Source organism: Pinus tabuliformis, chromosome 9, assembly GCF_031772625.1.
Source record: "Pinus tabuliformis cultivar Carrire ecotype Pingquan chromosome 9, CPIR1, whole genome shotgun sequence".
Classification (NCBI taxonomy): domain Eukaryota; kingdom Viridiplantae; phylum Streptophyta; class Pinopsida; order Pinales; family Pinaceae; genus Pinus; species Pinus tabuliformis.
This window is the reverse complement of record NC_142307.1, coordinates 1,287,832,955-1,287,850,885: the sequence shown is the minus strand read 5'-3', so window position 1 is coordinate 1,287,850,885 and position 17,931 is coordinate 1,287,832,955.

Sequence of the window (17,931 nt, the reverse complement as noted above, 5' to 3'; positions counted from 1 at the left end):
TAAAATATTCCTTATCATAAGATATAACTATCTCATCTCTACTGAAGATATTTCCCTCACTAAGCAAGGAATTTATGAACTCCTTCTGCTATAATAACTCAACTTGATCTTCATTTGAAAGACAATCATCATCATACTTTTCTTGGCAACTTTAAGCTTCACTCAAGACAGTTCCATAGGATGGTTTGTCTTGTACAATACCTGCATTCACACACAACTTGTCAGTTTTAAAACCACAAGAACTCATGATCTCACTTGATGATTCAATCACCAAGTCCTCCTGTTGTTCCAAGCCCTCTACATGACTCAGAAATATTTCGATGGTCTTCTCTTTAATCTCATCAAATCCTTCACTTGGTTGCTTGATATATTTCCCTACTTCTTCTTACTTTTGGCCATCATCATGAGTCAAACTTCCTATGCTTTCAGTCCTTGCAATATGTTGAAAAGTAAAAAAAAATTCCAACTGTGTATGAGCATTTACATGAGACATATCTATCTCATCTTCTTTCAGAACAGAATTTAGATTCTCCCTGTCTTCTTCCTCCCTTATGATAATATCAACAAATTGTCTTTCTTCACATGTTTCACCTACAAAAATACACAAATTATCAAATTTAAAATCATGTGACCTTTTGGTCTCACTTGAAGTTTCAGTCTTCAAGTCTTCTTGCTATCTTGAATTCTCATGATAATTCATAAGATCTTCCATAGATCTCTAGTCTTCATATTTTCCCAGAACTTCACCCTGTTCTGCGTCACAAATGGATATTTCCATTTCCAACTCAGCTTCTCTGAGTTTGTCCACCAGCCACTTCACTTGCCTCTGTCATAGTCTTCTCTGTAACTTAGACCACTTCACTGCCTTTTTCCTCAAGACCCAACCTTGTCTTTGGTCTTCCTCTAGTATCATCCTTAATACATTGAGTTTTTCTTTTAACTTTGCAATCTCCTTGTCGCACTCCTCTTGACTCATTCTCTTGCCATTTGCCTTGACATCCTCCTTCTTCACTTTTCTTCTGCTGTGGTCTTCCTCAGAACCTCTGTTATCTCTGTTATGACTATCAATAGTCATCTTCTTCTCTATCTTCATGAGTTCCTCACTCACTTACTATGATTTGCATTAAATCCTCTACAACAACAAGTCCTCCCTTCTGCCTCTTACCTCACCAAGCTTTCCTCTGTACTTGGTCTTTTGGCAAGCACTTGGTTCTCTATTCTCTTGAGCCTCTTTGAGCACTTCCCTTTGCTCCTTCTAGGCTTCAACTCATATGCACTTTTTAAGAACACAACTGTCCTCTTTATCCAACCTCTATTAGAATTCTTCAAGGTTCTACCACATTCTGCTTTCATTCAAAAACTCTTACCAGCTTTCTTCATTCCTTAGCAATTCTACCCACATCCTTTGTGGAATTGCCTTTATGACCTTCTTGTGAGCTACAACAATACCTCTGTAGTAACAAGTCTCCTTCTTGCTACACATGCCTCACTAAGCTTCTCTCCTCTGAGCTTAGTATTTTGGCATCTCTCTGGTTCTTTCCTATGGAACCAATTGAGCACACCTTGCTCTAGGTTGCTGCAATCTTCTCACCTTCAAGACCTCTGCATGATCTAGTGCTACCATTCACTTGCACTTTGAATGGATTGTTCTCTGTTTCCTTTGCATCTACAAATTCTGCTGCACTTTATCTGTGTGCCTACTGTTTATCAGATTAAACTATGATCTCCTCTTGCCTACATACATATCTTCAAAACATAACTCTTAGAACAAAGTTCTATCAAAGAATTCTTCCACACAGAATTTCCTTCTTCGGCTCTGATACCAAATGATGCTAGCCTAAGCTGCAAACACCATTATGATGCAGCCTAAGCCACATATACCCACAATATGCAATTCAATTTCATGTCACACTATGTGTGTCCTAGGAATTCTAAACTTCCATACTTAGGGAAACCTTCACTTTGTCAAGGTTTAACCAGTGGAAATATAATATCTGATAAAATCCCACTTTATCAAAGTCTAAGTCTTTAAGCAGAAATATATTCGGTTCTCTCTTAACCCTTATAACTCAACCTTTCGATTAATTTTATTACCTGCACATGTCAACCATACCATGGTCTTCAGACTTTGGTTAAAACCCAAACTTAACCCATAAGACATTAATTTTGCCTATTTCTATTATAATTCTCGTAGAATAGAAATAACTCATAAAACACACTTAAACCTTTAATTTTCCACCTTTCGTCGAATATTTGCACATATATCGATGCTCTCTTTAGCGCACTTAATCCCTACCATCGATCTCATTCCTCGATCCGACGATTATCACGTCACCTAATCATTAACCAACCCAGATGATCTCTACTGTTGATTTTCTCTGTCTGATCCAATGGCTGTCATGTCACCCAATCGCCAATAAGCTTGGCTGATCTTCACCATTGATCAATCCCACTTGATCTAAGGGTTATCGCGCAATCTCGCGAAAAATTAAGCACGACTGATATCAGAATGAAGGCACGTGAGAAAAGTGGTTTTCTCTTTCCTCCATGTGCTACGTGTCAGCTGCTAAGGCTAATCGAGTAGAATTATGAAATACCATTTACTACCTTTAGGCTGCACGAGAAACTGCTTACCCTTTGCAAGACCGCTTCATCCTTTTCAAGCACGTGGGTTTAATCTCCACCGTCCATCTTTTTGACTTTTTATGCCCGACTTAATCTTACCCATCTATCTCCCTCATTCTCGTTCATTGATTTGATGGATCCAACAACTGTGCTTTGCTACCTTCTTCTATTTATTACTGTATAACAGCTCATTCGGCTTTCTGCCTGTGTATTTGCTCTCGCCTGATGATCTTCATTGGTTCTGAACTCGATCTCTGCTCGCACCTTTACGGTTCCTTCACCTTCACTTTAACATTAAAGGCATCCTTTTGTACTGTTTGTGTGTAAAGCTGTAACACTCTTCTCTGCACCTCTTCTTTAGTTCTGTACACCTGCAACCTATGTTATGCAAAATTACTCAAGTTCACACAGAACTTATAATTCAAATACACATCACACAAACTTAGAATCGAGTTATCTGTATTAATAAACAAACATTTACACAAGAATTTCCTCCTCAGCCTGATCTTCTATATTAATGGCCTTTCTTTCCTGCCCGTAGGCTTACAGTCAAACCTACATAATCTCACTCTAACTAACTGACTGACTCTCTACCTTTTCTACTATGGCTTTTAGGCTTACATCTATACAAAAGGTTATGCTGAACTAATTCTGGTTTAGATCCTTGATCTACTGAACTAAAACCTGAATATCCTCTAAGTCCACTTTTAACTCCAGTAATCCCTAAGAATCCTCTCTAGTTCCACGAATCATGACACCACTTCCTAGTCTAAGATTTACAATTGATTTCCAACTCTCTTGTCATCACTTATCACCATTCATGTTCTCCTACATTCGAGAGCATTTACAAATATCCTCACAATATCACTCAAAACATTAAAAATTACATACATAGGAATCCAACTTCCTTGAAAACACAGACCCCCTAAGTTAACTAGAATAGAATGAAACTGCTGAGTTTTATGCTCCTGCATCATATGTGCATTTCATCTATGCATAGGTTATTATATTTTCTCATAACTAAGTATTATTTTTAAAAATAACTCTCGTACCCATGAGAATATTTCACAAATTACCCTCTTTAATCTATATTCACTTCCAGGAAAATGACTTGGATTTGTTATTATTTCATACACCAATACAAAATCCCTTTTTAAAGAAAAGAGCATGCATCCTATATTTTCTTACATAAAAGGCATATGCAATGTTTGGATTTGTTATTATTTCATACACCAGTACGAAATCCCTATTTTTGAGAATAGAGCATGTATCCTATCTTTTCTTACATAGAAGGCACATGCAATGTTATATAAAGACAAGAAAGGTTACTTATCTTTTAATGCTGCAAATATATATATATATATATATATATATATATATATAACAATCTTTTCCTATATAAAGTAATAAAAATCTTTATCTACATGTAGTAATATATTTTCTTTACCAAGAAAAATATATAATAATAATCTCCTCAAGAACTTTAGATGTCTCATGCATCTTTTCTCGAGAGGATATCTTGGATACTTAGCAAGAATCTTGTGTTATTTATCCCAAGAAAATGATAAGCTACTTAGCTTTTAACACACAAGATTCACATGTAATTTTTTCTAAGAGAAACTACATATTTACTTCGCTTTTATGTGCAAAAATTAGTATATTTTCTCTCAAGAAAATCACAAAACTACTTAGCCTTTACTGTGCATAAACTAAACATCAAATATTTTCAAGAGGACTTATATCCCTGCAATATTTTAATGCATAAGAACTTTGCAATACCTTGCAAGGAAATTAACATAACCAAACTATACTTTTGTGCATCAAAATAAGGAATTTACTTTAAAGAACATGAACATTATTGGCCATATCTTTCTGTGCACATAAACAAAGAAAATTTCAAAGAGATTAAATTATATTTTTTAGTTGTACCACCCACAAGCCATCCAAAATCACGATAGACGAATGAGAAATCCAAAGGCATTGTGAACGAAAACACCATGATTTATGCGATGGTTTGTTTTTCAGTGGATCTTTTCGGCCACTGCGCTTATATTTGGATGTTGTCTTTTCTACCAAGACAAACACTGCATGGAAACATTATATATATATATAGATATATATATATATATATATATATATATATATATATATATATATATATATATATACACTTCATAGAGTAAACCTCCATAACCTCCAGAGAGAAGAAGTGCATAAGATGAAGAACTGAACCACCAGAGAGCCCTCAGCTTGCCTTCCTTTCTTGTTTTCATCCTCATTCAATTTTCACGAATGTCAAGAATTAGTTTTTGTAACTAATTCGTAACTCTTAATGTCAAGAATTAGTTTTTGTAACTAAATTAAATGGAGATTTAAAATTTTTATTTTCGTATATGTTTGATTTTACATTGAGTTGTTTTAGGGATGTTACATACTCCCCCCCAAAGAGAACATTGTCCTCGGTGTTCATCATTAACTTTTAGATATGAAACATATCTAGAAACACCAAAAATGATCATTTAATAACATTTTATCAATAATAATAAGCATTTACAGCTACAACAATATTCAATTTCTACTTTCCATCACTTGGAAATTACTCAAATTCATAGACACAAAACAAAATCTCTATATCAACTTACCATTACTTACCAATTACTCTTGGAAGTCATGGTCTCTTTCATGAAAATTCTCTAAGAATGGTTTGACAACCCATCTGCACTTCATGGCAAGTACCCTGTATTATATGACTAACAAATTCGATCACATTAGTCACAAAATTTTCAATCAATTGAAATACTTTTAATTTTTAATCAATTATGCAATGTTAAGTGATATTTCAATAAAAATACTTATACCAATACTTGGAGAGCACCAACACTCTAATCATCAAACTGATAAATCACTGCACCATGTGCACACTGTCTTAGCTCCTGCTAATGACATCAACACAATACTTCTAAAAGTACTCATAGAGCTCCTAACACTCTCTCATTATCGAAATGACCAATAAATGCATCAAGTGCATATTTTCCTAGTCCATGCTAAGACATTCAAAAGATTATTAACAAAATAAATTACACTTCCACTAATTCCTTTCTGAGCACTAGGCTCATTTTATGTAAAAAATGTACATAAATTATTTACACAATTATATAAAATTCATTTTTAACATAACACGTAGCTGATTAGTTAATTTGTTTAGCTATGAGAACCACAATAGGCTAAAGAATGCTCCTCCCAACCCATGGGAAATAGTTTCCACAACTAGATCAAGTCATTTTCGTATCTAGACAGTTCTTTGACAGAGACCATACCAAGTCTAGTACGGAATTCCATTGGCAAACCAGCTCAAGAATTCCAATGACCACAAAGGGTCCAATATAGGATTCCTCTTGGAAGCATCCTGCCTTTTCCTGTGACAGTGTCCCATCTATGAGGAATTTTGGGCCTCCTCCAACATGCTCCAAATCAACAGAGTTGCCTTAGGATTTTTACCCTCTTCACCATTTTGAACAAATCTTTTCCCTTACTGAGATCATTTATCTCTAGAGAGAGGAAATCCAGGTAGACAAGTCCCATCAATCCCTCCTGGAAAGCAACCGCCATCAACCCAAGGCCTTTTGGCCTTTCACAACTATCTGGAATGTTAAATTTCTCTTTTAACACTCTTTTCCACAACAATTTACATAATGAACCATATGAACATTATCATTAATAAAATAAACATGCATGTACACCATGTATTTACACTTAACCCTCAACATGGGTCCACAATATTTATATTGATAGGAAACATAACTAACACACATGTCGTATGCATTCTAATTTTCCAAGTAACACAATCATGCATATCATAACATTATAATTTATCATTTATGGTTGCAATGTGATTTTACGTTGATAAGTTTTATTGTTTCCATTAAGATACCACTACTTAATCCCATCAACAATGTTAGTCACAAATATGCATCATTTAACAAGTATTCACTTTCTAAATCATTTCCAATTTCCACAGTGTATTGTCATTAATAGACTGATACATGAAGTAACTAACATAATCACTTTTTTACGAATTGTAATAATCTTAAATAAAATTCAATTCATGTATATAATTTTTATTAGTTAGTCATGCAACACTAACCAATCACAGCTACCAACCATCTTAATGCATCCATGACAAAACTTAATCAACAATTAGTTATTACAATCAAGTCTCACTACTTGACTCATTGTTTATTTTCAATATCTAAAGGGGTTCTTCCAATGTCCTTTTAAAACACTCTATCGTCCTATTCAAGGATGTTCCCCATATTTACATTCATGCATTCACTCATTAAAAGTAGTGCATTGTAACTTCAGTCATGTTCATTAAATGTATCATTAATATTTCCATATTTGCAAAAGTTGGTAGTTAATTGTCACTTTCCTTAGTGAGTGTTCAAGATTGTTCATAAGTGTGACAAAGGTTTTATTGGCTTTTATCCTCATCAGAATTCAAATGCCATGAACATAGTTTTGCAACAAAATTTATTACTTATTACTCATTGCAGTTATAAACAGGAATCACACATATCATGTGAAAAGTAATCTATTACATATATAAGTATATAGGTTGTTAGACTCATAGCTGAGTTGATGCTCACTAGTAGCATACCTCGATTTCCTTTCTTCTTAAAAATTCCCAAAGGCGTCAGTGCTGCAACCTTTAGCTTTGATACCACTTGTAACATACCTTGACAACCTCACATTAAAATGCAGGGAGTTATATTTTTTTTACACAAACTACTCACAAGTAATTATTCAAATCACTATTCCACATTCCTTATTAACCATTAGATAGAGTGTTCATTAGTACATAAAGTAACTTTAGTAGAGGAATAATATGCTGCATAACCATTAACAACCACTCTTGTAGTATATTAACATAAACTGTATGTTGTAACCTTGCATCCATTTCATGATTCCTTCAACCACATTAATTAATCACATACTTGACATTATCAACATCACATTATGCAAGGAATCAACATCACCAAACTGATATGTAATTCCTTCACTACTGTAACGTCTCCGCCACATCACATTTACAATAATAGCAAAAATAAAAATAAAAAATTATTTAATACATAGCACATTATTTGCTCCTATCTCGAGATGAGAAGCTCTGCTCCTGACTTTTAATGTTTTGGTACCACCATACCCATGATATCAAATTCTTGTTTGAAAGGTTGGTTGTCATACTTAATTAATTGATTGGTGTAAATAATGAGGTGGATTTATTTATTGATAAGTAAGCCACGCAACTTCCAGCCAGTTTATATTTGTTTTTCGCGCTCACTGCCATCACATGGCTTGCCTCGTTCGTTGTTGTTGACATTAATCCTTTTGCTCCATCCTGTACATGCCTTGGGCAGGCCATCCTGCCTCGGCTGCACCTCTTGGAACTCCCATCCTCATCGACTGTGTAGAATCCTCCTCGCGATCCTATGGTGGAGCTGCTCCTAGGGTTTTACTCTTCTCCGGTTAGCATTGGTGGTGGGTTCATTTGTTAGGCAACTTTTCCTTGGAGCCTGCTCTGGTGCCACTCTTCCTTTAGTAGTTCTGTTCGGTTTGACACCTAGAACCACGATGCGAAAGGCTTTGCAGTCTTAGTTTCATGGCCTGGCAGTGGGCGAGTCTTCATTGGGTGAGCTTTTAGTTTTTTTAAGCTAATTCTTACTATATTTCTTTATTTGTCTTAGTTGTTGCATAAATTATGTACCAGACGCATTAATTAATTTTCTTTTGGCTGATTTACCCTGCGGGAGCCTGATTCCAACCTCGAGGCTCTCGGTTATAACCGGTGGGGAGGCTCTCCTCTAGCTTCTGTCTTCAAAGGCTTCTGGGTAAGAATCCATCCCGGATTGGTGCTCACTGATTGGAGAATTACTACCTAGGCTGTTGTCCAGGTCTCGACTCTCTGCGAATTTTATGGCTTTTCCCTCCGGATGATAGCATTACAGTCATAATATGGTTAGGGTTTTAAGGGGTTTCCTTTAAGTTTGTCAAGCGAACTCCCCCTTTGGGGTTTTGGGGTTTTCATATGTATATGTCTTGAACATAGAGGGCTTTTCTCCTGCTACGGGTACTGAACTTTCTACAACACTGGACTGTCTAAAGATCTTGTTGGTTTATTCAGAAATATATAGGAGTTCAAGGTTTACAAAACTGTATTGTATTTTCTTAATTTCATTACGATTATCCTTGGTTCGTAGCTGGAACAATGCCTTCATAAATCGAATTCCTTTTTCTCCGTTTACATATATATTTCTTTGTTTGGTCAATCAATATTCTTGTATGAATACTATGTAGAGTCTATGCAATTTTCGTGAAGCATTTACGTTGGATTTATGGATTCATTGCTTGGAATGTGCCCCCTCGGACCTGCATGTTAATCTGTTCATAAGATGTAAATTTGCGGGTCTCAGAAACAGAGTATTTTGGAATTCCTTATTTGAGGTTTTTGTCGTTACACATGTTGTTGCACTATCCTGGTTTGTAAATTACAGAGTCTTACTCATGCAGGGCTTAATGTAATTTTTTTATTTTTCCTCTGGATACCAAATTCTTGTGTATATTCGTTCAATGTTTACTGGCTCTCGAAATCATTACCAAAAGGGTTTTACCCCTCGAAGGTTCTAAAATGGCCAGGTAGGGTTTTGCTGTTGATAGTCGAACTTAGGGATTGACTGGGTTCATCTAGGGTTCATATCCCTGAATCCTGGCTTGAGCGACCCCTACTATGCGCATACTCTAGGCTTGGCGACAGCTCCAGAACATAATTCTTCTACAAATGATTTTTAGGTTACATATAATCAAGATGTTTACTATTAGTTCTTTATACGATTATGCACGAAAAACTTCTTCATTTTTTCTTGGTGTTAAAAGTCTGTACAGAGTTCTGTATTTTCTTATATTATTATAACAGTCTACATTTCCTCTGAACTTGTAAATTTTAGCCCAGGTGGGCCTAATTCGTGTTTTTCCCTTTGTAAAATTATTCCTAATTTCTTATTCCTGCTTTTAATAGAACTTGTAAAATTATTTTCTTTACAATTAGAATATCTGCCATTCTTCTAGCATCTATAGACTGCCAAAACTGAGTTTTTCAAAAACAAATATAAACTAATTTTATAGTTAGAATGTCTCACTTAGACAGTTGCATTTTCTTCTAAAGTTCTTCTGACAATAGTAATCACTGTAAATAAAAGTGCATCCGAGTCTTTCTATAATTATTTCAAAAGTCCTTCTGATATAGTAATCATTGTAAATAAAAATGCATTTGAGTCTGTCTATAATTATTTCAGTAATAAACTTTAGAAACTTGATACTCGCAGTAGAAACTTCTAATTCAGTTCAAAATATCAATGTAATTTCTAGAAGGAACCTCATACCTGAGTTGTTTTTAAGTAACTCCAAAGGAAGAGGTCACCTCTGGTTTCGTAGCTAGTCAATTCTCTCATCCATGAGATTGTCTTTCAGGACCAAATCTCCCCCCTAGCTTGCTCACAAGGACTTCAGTCGTCTGCAAGTTGCTTGCGCACAGTGCCCTTGGTATCTGATCATCACCAGACATAGCAAGTTTTTGCCCTTCTCACTGCCTGTCCCTACAGTGCAGTTTTCCTCTCCCCCTACTTCGTTTTCCTTGGAAGGCTTGCACAGTTAGGGGAGGTAGTTAGGGCTTTTTTTCTAGCAACTGTTTCTTTTAACTTCCTTTCCTCAGAAGTTACATGATCTGTTGCCACTAGGAATTGTTTCTCATTTTTCAATAAATAATAATATTATTTTATTCAAACAAATAATAACACCAATTATTCAGATTGTTCTTACTGTGGTAAATAAAATATTTACATCTTTCTGGGGATATTACATCTCCCCCTCCTAAAATCAAACATCGTCCTGATGTTTTCCAGCTGCAAACAGTCCGGGATAAACTTCTCTCATGAGTTGTTCATCCTCCCAGGTGGCCTCATCTAGCCCAAAGTGCTGCCATTGCACTTTAACCTGGGTGATGGCTTGTTTCCACAGCGTTACTTCTCTCCGATCTAGTATATTCAGTGGCTCGACCAAGATTTCTCCTTCTAGTTCGACCTGAAACATACAATAATTTAAGTCAGTTTTTCCTTAGTCAACAAATCTGATTGGTCTACCTAGGATACTTTCTTACCTGTATATCCTGCCAACTGATTACATGCTTAGGATCATAGACGTATTTTTTAAGTACTGACACATGGAAGACATTGTGGACCCGAATATGACTTGGCAGAGCAAGCTGGTATGCCACCGGGCCAACTCTTGCCAAGATCTAAAATGGTCTGCAAAACCAGGGTGCCAGTTTAGCGCTCCCACTCCATTGTAGTGTGCTCTTTTTAGCTTGAATTCTCACATACACATGATCTCCTACTTGGTATTCCTTAAAATTCCTCTTTCGGTCGGCAAAATTATTTTTCCTATCCTGGGCGGCCTTTAAGTTTGTTTGAACTTTCCTGACCATTTCCTCCATTTCCTTAAGCATTTCGGGGCCCAGAATTAGCTTGTCCTTTGGTCCTCCCTAGCTTGAGGGTGTGCGGTATTTCCGTCCATACAACACTTCAAATGGGCTCATCTGTAGGGATGTATGATAGCCGTTTTCGTATGCAAACTTGACCAAATGTAGGTAATCTTCCCACTTAGATGGTTGTTGCATTACATATGCCCTTAGCATGTCTTCTACCACTTGGTTCACTTGTTCTGTTTGTCCATCAGTTTGAGGATGATATGCAGTACTGAAGTTTAGTTGCGTCCCCAATTCCCCAAACACGGTTCTCCAAAATACTGATGTAAATTTTATGTCACGGTCAGAGATTATAGTCTTTGGTAACCCATGCAGCCTAAAAATATTTTGCATAAAGATATGGGAAATCTGCACCGCTCTGTAGGTAGACTGTACCGGTATAAAATGAGCTGATTTTCTTAGCTTGTCCACCACTACCATGATGGAATCGTTGTTTCTTTTTGACTTGGGTAATCTTGTTATGAAGTCCATGGAAATGGTTTCCCATTTCCACTCCGGAATTGGTAGCGGATGTAATAACCCAACAGGGTGCTGGTGTTCTGCTTTAACTTGTTGGCATTCTAGGCAATGAGTTAAATATTCTGCTACATCTTTTTTCATTCCCGGCCAATAATATTCCTTCCGGAGTGCAGTAATCATTTTCTGATACCTCGGGTGCCCAACATAATGACTTTTATGAAATTCATCTAGAATCAAGCTTTTAATGCTATTTTGGTTGGGCACATACAACCTTTTTTTATAATTCAGCAAGCCAGTAGCATCCATTGTATATCCTTGCTGATTTTCCTTGCTGGTTGAATTCTGAGCTTGCTGTCCTATTTGCTGATATCTTAAATCTTGTTCTGCTGCCTTTTTAATCATTTCATCGAAGGTACTTCACCCTTCGTTGCAAGAAATCTCGTAGAGGCATTGTACTTTTCGACTCAAAGTGTCCGCCACCCGGTTCTCCTTCCCTTTCAGATGCTTAATCTCGAAATCAAAACCACTTAAGAAATCTACCCACCGTGCCTGCCTAGCATTTAAGGTAGGCTGACTAAAATAGCTAGTCAAGCTGTGATGGTCCGTCAGTAATAAAAAAAATTTACCCATTAAATAAAGATGCCACATCTTTAAGGCATGGATTATAGCTATTAATTCCAAATCATAAGCATAATATTTCTGCTTATGTTCTTTTAATTTCCTAGAACCATAGGTGATTACCTTTCCATCTTGCATAAGTACTCCCCCTACCCCTTCCTTACTCGCATCTGTGCACACCACATAGTCCTTACCTAGATCAGCTATGCTTAGTATAGGTGCACTGGTGAGCAGATGCTTGAGTTGTTCAAAACTCTTTTGGCATTCTATTGTCCATTTAAAAGCTTTCCCCTTTTTCTGCAAGGAAGTGATGGGGTAAGCCACTCTCCAAAATCCTTCCACGAACTGCTTGTAGTACCCTGCTAGTCCCATGAAGGATCTTATGTTTGCCACATCCTTTGGCACTGGCCATTCCATTATGGTTCTTATCTTTTTGGGATACACAATGATCCCAATTTTAGTAATTATATGCCCCAAGTATTGAATCTGTTCCTTAAAGAAATCGCACTTGCTATATTTAGCATATAATTTATGTTCTCGGAGGGTTTGCAATACTAATATGAGGTGCTCCTTGTGTTCCTCCATATTCCAGGAATATATCAATATATTATCAATAAAAATTAACACAAACTTGTCTAGATATTGATGAAATATGTTGTTCATTAAGCACATAAAGGTTGCGGGGGTGTTGGTTAACCCAAATGGTAACACCACAAACTCGTAGTGTCCATATCGTGCTCTAAAAGCCATTTTGGCTATGTCTTCCTCTTTAATTCTGATTTTGTGGTATCCTGATCGTAAGTCAATATTTGAGAATATTGGTGCCCCTTTTACCTGATCAAAAAGTTCATCAATATGGGGTAAAGGGTATTTATTCTTGATTGTCAATTTATTCAATTGACGATAGTCCATACACATACAAAGGGTCCCATCTTTCCTTTTAACGAACAACACAGGGGCTCCTCAGGGCAACACACTGGGTGGATGTAGTTTTTGTCCAATAGCTCCTGCAACTGCATTTTCAATTCTGTTAATTCTGGCGTGCTCATCCGATAAGGCGCTCGAGATACCAGGGCTGCCCCTGGCACCAATTTGATAGTGAAGTCTATGTCTCTTTTGGGTGGAAGTCTTGGTATGTCCTCTGGAAACACATCTGCAAATTCTCGTATTACTGGGATACTCTCCAATGTGGCAGTCTTGTCTTTTGTGTTGGCATAACCCACTTGGATGGCATAAATCTGACATCCTTTTCTGATACATTTTGCCAACTGAGAGGCAGTTATTGGCCGAATCTACACTGGCCTCTGAATACCTTGTATTTCCTTCTCTTTCCCGAGCTCATCCTTGTAATAGATAGTCTTTGTTTTACAGTTTATAATGGACCAACGCCTTTCCAACCAGTCCATGCCTATTAACACGTCATACGAACCAAGGGGAAGCACGTTTAGATCCGCCATCACTGGTCGACCTACTATCTTCAAGGGGAAGTTATTTACCTTAGCTATCACACGTCTTTTTGCCCTTGTTGCTAGATGTACTAGCCAAGGGTCTTTAAACTTAATAGTTGGCAGTTTACATTGTTCCACAAATTTAGGACTAACATAGCTTAATGTAGCTCCAGGATCAATTAAAAAAGTTACAGTATAATCAAAGATCTTACCTTCAAACTCCACCATAGTCGGCTGGTAGTCTGCCTGTCGATCTTCTAGAGCAGCATTGATTCTTGGTAAACTCTGGTCCACATCGCCAACTGTAGATGATTCATGGATCTGTGAAACCTATTGAGTCCTTTTCGATGAGGACAATTTTTAACATAATGAGGCCCTCCACAACCCCAACATTGTACTGGAGGCCTTGCTGTCCCTTCATTGTCAATTTTTCCAGATTGTTCGCTGATTCTAGACTCAATGGGTGGTTTTAACCTGAGCGGGTTCTTTTACAGATTTTTGTTATTCTGCCCTTTGGAAAATCCTTTATTAACATTTTCACGATTTCATTTAGAGTTCCCAGTCACCTGATTACCACGCTTGTCAACCCACTTCTTTCCTAGAATTTCTCCCTTCTGCTTACTTTGCTGATAATAAATCCTGGCCTTTCATATCACCTCATCCATCGTTTTTGGGTTATCAAACCCAATTCTCTCCCTCATCACCAAGGGTAAACTACTGACGAACCGTTGTACCTTAGCCTTCTCCTCTCGTATGTAAGGCACATAGCAGAGCAACGAGGTGAATCAGGTGATAAACTCATCCATAGTTTGTTGTCCGAGTTGCAGGTCATGGAATTCCCTTACTTTCTCGTCGTAAAACCGCTCAGTCAAGTATCTTTCCTTGAAGTACTTTTGAAAATTTCCTAAGTTATATTCTATTCACTCACCCCTTGTACAATCTTGACTTCTTCCCACCACAGGGTGGCCTTCCCTTGAAATTGGAAGATGGCCAGCCGCACCTTGAGATTGTGATCATATTCGTATAATTGAAAATATTTTTTCATGTTAATCAACCAAGCTTCGGCTGCCTCCTCCAGCTCTCCATCGAAGTGTGGCGGTTTTATTTTCCTGAACTCCCCTTGTAATTCTATCCGCTGTCTTTTCGATGTTTGGTGCTCGGAGGCATTGTCCGACTTCTCCTCTCCATTCTCTTCCCTTCCTTTTGACTCTTCTTGATCTGTGTGATAACCTTGTTCTTCTGACACTCGTGGTCGTTCAGGGCTGGGGTTCGGCGGGCGCTGATTCTGCTTGTCAGACAGGCTTTTCATGATCTTTTCCTATTCCATAGTTAATCTCGCATTGTCTTCCCGTAAGCGGGCCATCTCATTCTTTAGTTCCTGGACTGTCTCTAATATCACTAGATTCGTGTTGCGGGTCTCTTCTCCTAGTTGTACCCATATCTCAGGGTTAGTTTCAGGGCCTGTTGCAGGTCCCTGTCTGGTCACATTTCTGTGTGGGATGTTGTCCATTCTCCTCATAATCTGCTGTCGACTGTTCCCTGAGCTATACACAGGTTAAACCAATTTTTTTTTGGCACAATAACTATTTTTTTGCTTTTGTTGAGGAAAACAAAAGAATGACACATGATCTGTTTATCTCCATTGGATATACTTGCCAGAGGCCACATTTTTTGTAACTTGGCTCTGATACCACTTGTAACGTCTCTGCCACATCACATTTACAATAATAGCAAAAATAAAAAAAAAATTATTTAATACATAACACATTATTTGGTCCTATCTCGAGATGATAAGCTCTGCTCCTGACTTTTAACGTTTCGGTACCACCGTACCCATGATATCAAATTCCTATTTTAAAGGTTGGTTGTCATACTTAATTAATTGACTCGTGTAATAATGAGGTGGATTTATTTATTAACAAGTGAGCCACGCGGGTTCCAGCGAGTTTATATTTGTTTTTCGCGCTCCCTGCCATCACATGGCTTGCCTCGTTTGTTGCTGTTGACATTAATTCTTCTGCTCCATTCGGTACATGGCTCGCGCAGGCCATCCTGCCTCGACTGTACCTCTTGGAACTCCCGTCCTCATCGACGGTGTAGAGTTCTCCTCGCGATCCTACGGTGGAGCTACTCCTAGGGTTTTACTCTTCTCTGGTTAGCATTGGTGGTGGGTTCATTTGTTAGGAAACTTTTCCTCAGAGACTGCTTTGGTATAGCTCTTCTTTTAGTATCTCTATTGAGCTTGACACCACGAACCATGATGCGGAAGGCTTTGCAGTCTTAGTTTCATGGCCTAGCAACGGGAGAGTCTTCATCAGGTGAGATTTTAGTGTTTTCAAGCTAATTCTTACTATATTTCTTTACTTGTCTCAGTTGTTGCATAAACTATGTACCAGATGCATTAATTGATTTTATTTTGGCTGATTTACCCTGTAGGGAGCCTGATTCTAGCCTCGGGGCTCTTGGTTATACCTGGTGGGGAGGCTCTTGTCCAGCTTATGTCTTCAAAGGCTTCTGGGTAAGAATCCATCCTGGATCGGTGCTCACTGATTGCAGAATTACTACCTAGGCTGTTGTCTAGGTCTCGGCTCTTTGCAAATTCTATGGCTTTTCCCTTCGGATAATAGCATTATAGTCATAGTATGGTTAGGGTTTTAAGGGGTTTCCTTTAGGTTTATCAAGCAAACTCCCCCTCTAGGGTTTTGGGGTTTTCATATGTATATGTCTTGAACCTAGAGGGCTTTGCTCCTGCTATGGGTACTGAACTTTCTACAACATTGGACTATCTAGAGATCTTGTTGGTTTATTCAGAAATATATCGAAGTTCAAGGTTTACAAAACTGTATGGTATTTTCTTAATTTCATTTAGATTATCCTGGGTTCGTAGCTGGAACAATGCCTTCATAAATTGAATTCCTTTTTCTCCGTTTACAAATATATTTCTTTGTTTGGTCAATCAATATTCTTGTATGAATACTATGTAGAGTCTATGCAATTTTCGTGAAGCCTTTACATTGGATTTATGGTTTCATTGCTTGGAATGTGGCCCCTCAGACCTGCATGTTAATCTGTTCATAAGATGTAAATTTCCAAGTGTCAGAAAAAAAGTATTTAAGAATTCTGCATTTGGGGTTTTTGCCATTACACATGCTATTGCAGGATCCTGTTTTGTAAATTACAGAGTCGTACTCATGTAGGGGTTAATGTAATTTTTTTGTTTTTCCTCTGGATACCAAATTCTTGTGTATATTCATTCAATGTTTACTGGCTCTAGAAATCATTACCAAAAGCGTTTTACCCCTTGAAGGTTCTAAAACAGCTAGGTAGGGTTCTGTTGTTGATAGCCGAACTCAGGGACTGACTGGGTTCATCTAGGGTTCATATCCCTGAATCCCAGCTTGATCGACCCCTACTATGTGCATACTCTAGGCTTGGTGACAGCTCTAGAACATAATTCTTCTGCAAATGATTTTTAGGTTACATATAATCAAGATGTTTACTATCAGCTCTTTATATGATTATGCACGAAAAACTTCTTCGTTTTTTCTTGGTGTTAAAAGTATGTACAGAGTTCTATATTTTCTTATATTATTATAACAGTCTACATTTCCTTTGAACTTGTAAATGTTAGCCCAGGTGGACCTAATTCGTGTTTTTCCCTTTGGGGTCTTATTTCTTATTCCTGATTTTAATAGAACTTGTAAAATTGTTTTCTTTACAAATAGAATATCTACCATTCTTCCAACATCTATAGACTACCAGAACTGAGTTTTTCAACAATAAATATAAACTAATTTTACAGTTAGAATGTCTCACTTAGACAGTTGCATTTTTTCTAAAGTTCTTCTGACAATAGTAATCAATGTAAATAAAAGTGCATCTGAGTCTTTCTATAATTATTTCAAAAGTCCTTCTGATATATTAATCATTGTAAATAAAAGTGCATCTGAGTCTTTCTATAATTATTTCAGTAATAAACTTTAGAAACCTATTACTCGCAATAGAAACTTCTAATTCACTTCAAAATATCAGTGTAATTTCCCGAAGGTACCTCATACCTGAGTTGCTTTTAAGTAAGTAACTCCAAAGGAAGAGGTCACCTCTCGTTTCGTAGCTAGTCAATCCTCCCGTCCATGAGATTGTCTTTCGGGACCAAATCTCCCCCCTAGCTTTCTCACAAGACCT